The sequence below is a fragment of the Nicotiana tabacum genome, chromosome 18, assembly GCF_000715075.1.
Source record: "Nicotiana tabacum cultivar K326 chromosome 18, ASM71507v2, whole genome shotgun sequence".
Taxonomy (NCBI): Eukaryota; Viridiplantae; Streptophyta; class Magnoliopsida; order Solanales; family Solanaceae; genus Nicotiana; species Nicotiana tabacum.
The window spans coordinates 86,857,755-86,867,326 of record NC_134097.1 but is presented as its reverse complement, the minus strand read 5'-3'; positions in this window follow the sequence as shown (position 1 = coordinate 86,867,326).

Genomic DNA, 9,572 nt, shown 5'->3' with positions numbered 1-9,572 from the left:
CTTCCTAAGAGAGTTGAATGTGGTTCCCTCGATTCAAGCACCAATAACACTTTATTGTGATAATAGTGGTGCGGTTGCAAATTCAAAGGAGTCGCGAAGCCATAAAAGAGCAAAGCACATTGAGCGTAAATATCATTTAATTCGTGAGATAGTGCAAAGAGGGGATGTAGTAGTCACCAAGATTGCGTCGGAGAACAACTTGGCGGACCCGTTTACTAAGAGCTTACCACAGAAGACTTTTGATAGGCATGTAGATGGAATGGGTGTCAGAATTGTAGACGCATGGTTATGAGTCTAAGTGGGAGATTGTTAGGATATACTATAAACCATGCATGTTGTTATAGTATATTTTATGGAACAATTGTTTATTTATTTATTCAATTCAATAAAGTTTTAATCATGTATTTGTTTGTGTGTCCATTGCTTATATAGTAGATGATTTAGTGTATAGAGTTTAGGTTATACACAGAAGATTAAATCATCGGTTCTTATAAGTCATAAAGTTTATGTTCACAATCTAATGATGGAATTGGACAAGCCATCGGAACGGTTGTAGCACAAGATTCAATATAATTTATCTTGATTATGGGAATGGTCTAATTCCAACTTCTTGTGCTAGTACATTTTGTATGTATTGAACCGATCAAGTAGAGATAGGTATTTTATACTAACTTGATAAAATAATTTCTCTAGTTCATTCAATGTACTTATACTCTTAATCTTGATATAATTATTATTAGTTGTGTATATCATTTATTGTTTTGATTTATTAAAAGGCAAGATTCTTTCGTGGGTCAATAAGCCTGGTGAGTTGGACAATAATGATATACATTTGCGAAGTAATAATTCGTTGGTAGAATCCATGTCTCGATTTTTTTTGAGATTGATGATACTCCTTTATGAAAACTTATAAGTTTCCATGTGTAAACCCCGCCGGTGGATTTTGTATCCGACACATGAAATAAGTTAAGTGGAAGTCTAAAGGAAGTAATCAATAAATTAAATTGTCAGTAATTTAATTTGATTGGTTAGTATCTGAATCTTAGCATGAGGAGTTAAATAAGGTTTTATGGAAGAATTTCGAAATTGAACTAAGGAGTGCAATTACAAATTTTTAGTGGAATAATTCGAAATTTATTATGGTAGAAATTAATTCCATAATAGGAAGCCTTATTAATTAAATTATGTAGTCCCTACTGTGCCTGAATAATAGGAAATAAAGAAAACCTTTCCTTAGTGGAAGAAAACCTAACAGGTTTTGGAAAAATGTTTTGACCTAAAAAATGTAGCTATATATACATGGTATATAGCTGGTCATTTTTTTGACACAGAAAAAAAACACACGTTTTTCTTCCTTGAATTTTGCCCACCCGAAGTTCTCTATTTTCCGGTTTTTATTTGGGTAACACAGTAGAAGACTGTGGAAGGTCGCTGAGGTCTTGCAATTCTGGAACTGGAGAAGGGTATCGATTTGCTTTGTTCACGCTTCAAGAGGTAACTCGTATAATCTCCGTATATGCTAATTGTTTAGTTCACACGTGAATAAGATTCTGTGATTGATTCCGCTGTGATATATATTCCATCAGTAATACCTCCCATCAGTGTCATATTTAGTATCTCCCTGCTGTCATCGTTGCCTTCCATCGTAGATCCACCATAAGCCACTAGTCTAAAGTGACATTAACCAGTATCTGGTATTTGATCGGTTTCTTTCTTAAGTCCTTCGCTTTTTTCTCTTTCTTTGTTTTTTCTTTATTTTTTTTTTCCCTAATTTATTTCAGAGTGGTGCGTAGAAGGCTTATATACAATGTATTCAAAGTATATTGTTGGGTCTAAGATTTTTGAAACAATGAAAAAGAGGTATATATCATTCCTCTGATTTATCTATCTAAAATAGTTACGAAGCTATGAGTTGTATTAGGGATGTCTCTACATTCATGTATTTGGATTTGAAGAGAATACAGTGAAATTGGCAGTACATGCAATCTAGCTTAATAAATGGAATAAAAAAGCCCAACTTATGTTATTGATACATTGTAGCCCGTATTCATAATTTAATTTCATAAATTAGTATTTTATAGCCAAACTAGGTTATTTCACAGTAAAAAGAAAGTAAATCTCTCTCCCTATATATATATATAGCCAAGGGTCTCCTGGAAACAGCCTCTCTGCCCCTCGGGTAGAAGTAAAGTCTGCGTACATATTACCCTCCCCAGACCCCACTTGTGGGATTACACTGTGTTGTTGTTGTTGTTGTTGTTGTAAATACGTATTTTTATTAGGCTCACGGCCCGACCCGACCCACTTCTCAAATATTTCTCCCAATTCCTTCAATCTTTCTCATTATATTCGTCCAATACACTCTTTAAGGTTGTAATTTTTATCTTTTTAAAGGTTTTTTCTAGAGTTTTGGTGCTGAAATCTTATAACTTTTGATTTGGTAATATTGAATTTCCTTGGAAAAGTTTTAAAGAGTTTGAATATTAATTTTGGAGGTATTTTGAGATGATTAGAGACAAATTTAAGATGATTTCATATTGAACACTCAAGGTTGAAAAATACCCTATTTGTGTATCCTGCTCTTTATATCCAGGATATACAAGTTCATGTATATCAATGAAAATCTTATATGATATACACTAATATATAACGTGATATACACGCTGAGATACATCATCAAAAACTTGTATTTGATATTTGGTGGTTGATTGTACTTTTTTTTTAATGAATCTCAATTTTAAAGGGAACAACATGAAATTAGTAGTTGGTTATTCAGATTCTGCTATTTGTTTTTTATTTTATTTGGTTGGATTTGGATATCCGGTGCCAATCTTTTTAAGCTTTAGTTTCTAACCTAATATTTGATTAAACTCTTGCCAATAACTATTAGGAGTGAGGCGTAAATGTCAATTGATATATATATATATATATATATATATATATATATATATGGTTTGTATAAATATGCATGTATATAAGATGGTAATGGAACATATACTGTATATATGGTATGTATATATAATTTGTACACATATTTGTGTGTGTAATATACAAGTATATGAGGTTTATACGTACATCACACAATACACACAATTAATTATACATGTAATATATTGTGATGAAATTTTAATTGTTCATTAAGGATACTATTTTTTACAAACTTTGTTATGGTATGTAGACTTGGGATTTCTTTGAGCTTATTCAATTTTTTTAAGTGGTAGAGTTTGTGAGCTTTCAAGTTCCTTTTTTTTTTTTTTTTTTTTTAAATCTTGAACTTTTTTGGAAATCACTTCTCATATTCAGCTTCAAAATCAAATTCCGATAATTTGAATGTTGAAGGAATATTTTTTTAATGGTTTTCAAAATGTTCTTTTCTCTCTCAAGGGTTTGAATAGGGGTGTACAAAGGAAATCGACAAATTGCACCAACCTGATAATTCGAGAAGAAAAACCAGACTATAGTTTGGTTTGATTTGGTTTGGTGTTGGATAAAAAAATCCGACCATAATTGGTTTGGTTTGGTTTTAACTAAAGAAAGTCAAACCGAAATCAAACCAACCCGACATTACATATATAGAAATTTTAGATATATTTAATATATAAATATACTTATTGTGATGTAATTTATAAATATTTTTTAAATTTTTTCATAATTTTATCTTTTAAGATATTATTTCAAGGTTGGACTTAGAATTTTTTAATGTTCCAATAAGTTTTATCGCTATTAACACTAGTAAATTAAATAATGCTAACAAAAGCCCAAACCAAAATCAAATCAATACTAATGCTAACAAAAGACATTCAATTCAATACTACGAACGGGAATGCATTGAATATCTATTTTTTGTTTTGCAATAATTTAGATAAAAATGCATAACCTATTTTTATTTTTTCTTTAACGTTTAGTCATGCAATTAATACTCCCTTATTAGTCTACTTATTTTAGCATGACTTAGTACTTTTAGATTATGTTTATTTTTATTATGGCTTTTTAATTAGCAATATTTATATTACATAATTTTATTGTCTTTATTGTCGAATATTTTAGGATAATGCCATGACACATCTCATATTTTATATTATTTTTTTGGAAAATACTATATATAGTTGTATCTTACTAGGATTAAAGAAATATTTTGAGCATAATTTGTATGTTTCGTTCTACGAAGATTCACCGGAAATAAAACCCGAGAGTGAAAAACTCGAGTTTTATTGGCTTGATCTTTAGATTTAATAACCCGACATAATTAGTTTGATTTGGTAATTGGAAAATTCGAACCAACCCGACTATGTACGTACACCCCTAGATTTTAAAGAGATGCAGAAGGAGGAAAGCTGAGTGGAGCATTAAAAAAATAATCATGTATTTCCTTGTTAACTGTAGTTTTACTACTTTGATTGTATTAAAATATTGAGAATTTTATGGTATTTGAGATTTTTTTTTTTTTTTTTTTGGGGATAGAGTGTGATCTATTAATTAGAATTCGCACTTTAGTGGAATTGGGAGATTTTAAGTATAATATGATTACCGGGTGAATTTTTTTCGGTTACAAAGCATAAATTGGATTTCTGAATCTACTCTAATATATTCTTGCCACCTAGTAAATTAGTAAAAATCTCCCAAATATAAAAAGAGGGACAAGCGATTACCAACAAAAGAATGAAAAAAGAGTAATATAAAAGATGAAAAGATTTAAATTCACAGATTTTATTTACCCCGAAAATGGTAATAACAATTAAATTTGATTATGTGGTTCTAAAAATATGTGATTTATTTTTATGCTAGTTGTTAGGCAGTAGATGTTAGGTATGAGACAAGAAAATAAGATAAGAGCTTGAAAATAGTATGCTTATGCAAACCGAGTGGCCGAGAGTCGGGGTCTCGAGCTAGCCTATACTGGGCCTCGAGGTCGAGCTAAATGCTTCACTGTGGCCGATCGATGGGGAAACAACAATCCTAAGGGCCTTGATGAAGGCTTTTTATGATCAGTGATGAGTAATAAATGAAGAACAATCAATGAAACGCAATAAATGTAAGTAATAAATCAAAGGAAAGACAATAGAGAGTGTTTAAGTTAGAGAGCAGAGAATGTTCTTGTTCTTGTATTGAATATCATGTGTGCAAAAAATAACAAGGGTCCCCTTTATATAGGAGGGGAATCCCAACATATTACATATGCATTTATTACAAAGATATATGGCCGGTACAACTATTTAATGCCACGGTACAGACTTGTACTATTCTTATGAACTTGGTCTGCTCTAACCACTTGCCTCGGGAATCTCCCACTCGTTCATCATAGCCACCAATTTGTACTGCCACGAGGTTGAGCTGTGCCTCGAGCCTTCTGGCAACGAGCTATGGAATGCCATGATGACCCTAAAATCGGACTCTCCGATTTAGCCGTATACAGATTTTGAAATCTTTCGATACTAATTATTCAGAAATTATACACAGTATATAAAAATAAAAATAAAAACTATGAATGATAAGGTTAATTCAAGTTTTTCTTTTTGCCAACCTAATTAAAGTTTATCTTCCAATTTATTGAAGAACATTAACGCCTTATTTGTTTTTGTTAAGATTAAGATGTATGAATATGAATACATATCAACATATTAATATATGTATTAAAATTAAAATGTCTGAATCTAAATACACATCTGAATATTAAAATGTTGTATAAAATATGAATATTAAATAATTAAGACTGTTTAGGTTCTCTATATCTGTATGTGTAAAACTAGTCTTTATTTAAAAGTTAATATGTATAAATTTAAATTAAATAGTACTAACTAATCTAATACTTTACTAATAAAATATTTTTGAAACATTATATGGTGGTTGATGGTGATGATGACTAGCAGTGGTAGTTGTAGGTGTCACGACCCAAATTTCATTATAGGTCATTATCACGACCCAAAACCCAGATTCGGTCGTGATGGCGCCTCTTGTGCAGACAAGGCCAGCCGATACACTCCTAAATTCACTTTAAGCAATTAAAATAATACAAATTTAGTCTTTAACATATAATAATCCCAAAATAAGGTGAGATAGTACAATTGCAGAATAGATATAGCCCGACATCGGGGTGTCACCAGTCATGAGCAACTATCATAAAAACTACAAGTCTCAAAGAGTCTACTCAACTATTACATAACTAAAACAAGAGGAAATAAGATAGAGGGAGAAGCACTAGGCTGCGAACGCCGAACAGCTACCTAGTGAATCTCCGAAGTCTGCTGGAAGCTCTCAACCCTCGCAAGCAGGAACTGAAGCGCCTGAATTTGCACCACAGAGTAAAGTGAGTACTTTCAATGAGTAATAATAATAAATGTAGACTGAGCATTAAGAAATCACGTAAGGACACATCAACAAGCTATAAAGAAGCAGTAAAAGCCAGTAAAAGCAATGAAACAATGAAAATATGTCAAGTAACTTTAGTTCAGTTTAAGCTTCTTTAAATCACCTTTTTAACAATTAAACAATTAAAAAAAACAACTAGAACAGATAAAACACGTAAAATCCGCCATTCGGGCACAATACCAACAAAATCAGCCCCTCGGGCAACACATGGAACAATACCAGCCCCTCGGGCTATATCTCATATCACAATGGGTACCCGCGCTCACTGGGGGTGTGCAGATTTCTGGAGGGGCCCCTTATGGCCCAAGCGCAATATCAAGCCATCTCATGGCATAATCAGCAGGCTCTCGGACTCATATCAACAAGCCACCGCGTGGCGTACAATCTCAGGCCCTCGGCCTCATAATCATAATCAGTGTATCCTCACAACACAGGCCCTCGGCCTTACTCAGTCAGAATCTCCTAAGCCACTCGGGCAATAGTAAAATATGACGCAGAGTAAACATGGCTGAGTTATGAAAATAGTAGAATACAGCATGATTGAGTACAAGTATAAAGTCAAAACAATGAGGAAATATCAGTAAAAATCCCCTAAGGGTTCAAATAGTTGGCACAAGGCCCAAATATAGCATTCAACCCGAAGCATGGTGATAGAAAATAGTTTTCAATCAAATATGCGGTTAAACAGTCATTCGGGACGGACTAAGTCACAATCCCCAACGGTGAACGACCTCACGCTCGTCATCTAGCGCATGCGTCACCTCGATATAGCACAACAATGTGAAATTCGGGATTTTATACCCTCAGGACAACATTTAAAATTATTATTCACCTCGATCCGGTCCAAACTCTAGCTCGCGATGCCTTTGACCCTCGAATCGGCCTCAACTCGCGTCAAATCTATCCAAAATCAGAATCATGACGTCAAAATATGCTAAGAGAACGAAGCCCGTGCGAAAATAATTAATTTACAACATCAATCCCGAAATTAATCAAAACCCGACTCCTGGGCCCATGTCTTAGAATCCGATAAAGTTTACATCAATAGATTCCTTATCCCCCCCCCCCCCGAGTTCATATATATTAAAATTACCAAAATCCGACCACAAATGGCCCCTCAAATCCTCAAGTAAAGGTCTCTAATCTCAAGCCCTAGTTTTTCAAATTTTAACCCTAACTTTCCATAATTACAGCTCTAATCCGTGAAATAATACCATAGAAACAAGTTTTAAGTTCAACAATCTTACCTCCAGACGTTATCCCTTGAATTCCTCTTTAAAATGGCTTCCCCAAGCTCAAACCCGAATAAAAATGGTGAAGGAATAGCTCAAAATCGCGAAGTAAACCGTTTATACTTTCTGACCCAGGCTTTTCGCACATGCTGTCCTTTTCCCGCTTCAGCGGCCTAATCCACCGCATCTGCGGTTTTCACTTAAATGGCCATTTCCGCATCCGCGGTTAAAAACTCGCACCTGTGCTACCGCAGGTGCGCCCACTTTACCGCTTCTACGATTCCTGAATAACTTCCTCTTGGACGCATCTGCGGCTGCCTTCCAATTCTGCGAGCATCGCACCTGCGGCCTCCCAACCGCAGGTGCGGTTATGACAGCAACAATATGCTTCAGCTGTCCCAACTCAACTTCAAACCTTCCACCAACCATCCGAAATCACCCCGAGGCCCCCGGGACTTCAACCAAAAGCACAAACCAGTCATATACCACTATCCAAACTTATACCAATCTTCAAAACACCTCAAAAAAACATTGAATCCATCAAACCACATCGAATTCAAGCCTAAAGTTCCAAAATCTTCCGAAATTCCGCTTTTGATCAAAAAATCTATCAAACCACGTCTGAATGACCTGAAATTTTGCACACACATCCCAAATGACACAACAGACCTACTTAAACTCTCAGAATTCCATTCCGACCACTATATCAAAATCTCACCTATCAATCGAAAAATGTCAAAATTCCAATTTCGCCAATTCAAGCCTAAACCTTCCACGGACCTCCAAAACACATTCCGATCATGCTCCTAAGTCCCAAATCACCTAACGGAGCTAACCAAAGCATAAAAATTCCGATCCGAGATCATAGACCAACAATTCAAATCTTGGTCAAACCTTTCAAATTTTAAGCTTCAAACTGAGAACTGTTTCTTCAAAATTCATTTCGGTTACCCCGAAACCAAAATTGAAGATTTACATAAGTCATAATACATCACGCGGGGCTAGTCATGCCCGAGAACTGGCGAGCGAAGTGTAAAAGCAAAAAACGACTGGTCGGGTCATTACATCCTCCCCCACTTAAACATACGTTCGTTCTCGAACGCGCCCAGAGTTGTTTCAAAAGCCAACCAATCGCTGAATAACCTTACTATGCACATACCCCGGGGTGATCCCACGTCACCCTATCTCATATAGGTCCGATAACACAATGTAACTGAAATTTCACAATCCAACCTAGCACATAAACCTTAGAACCACATTTCCACTTCTGAAATCATCCACAAGATTAGAATCTCACTTCTATACTCTGAATAAGCCCGAACAAGCTGTAACAAATCATACCTGCAACCTCAGATGCAATTACATGATATACCACATAACTCAAACACTCGTAGTGATAACTTCTAATTACAGTAGTTGCTCAAAACAATCGAATATCGATAATAAGCCTCTTATCCAATACAACCTCACTCCAACCCTTCCGTATACTGCCAATTATAAATGAAACACGTAGAAAGTCATAACCATTTCTCAGATCAACCACTCATGAAGCCACTCATCCTTGGCAAGGACCATAGCAAATTCCTGAGTCGAACATCGATATTATCCTTCCAACACGCTGAAACCAAATCCATTTGTATTCATTCTAGATCCCAACAATCTTATCTAATTCGAGCACAAATATTCTGGCAGCATAACATATCAATACAATCTACAGCCACAACTTTTGCAATTCGCATACCAATAAGCAACAATCTAAACGTACTCAAATCATGAAAAATGACTCAAATGAAAGAGATATACTGCAAGCTCACCAGTGCCACCACAACACAATGCTGAGAACCCGTCACACATCGTAGAAACAGAACATACGAATCTAACCCGAAGGATCTTGCCTCCACATAACTTCACTGCAATGCGCGACCCTATCCGAACATTGGTCCACATGAAACACCTCAAGTCACTCTGCTCAAA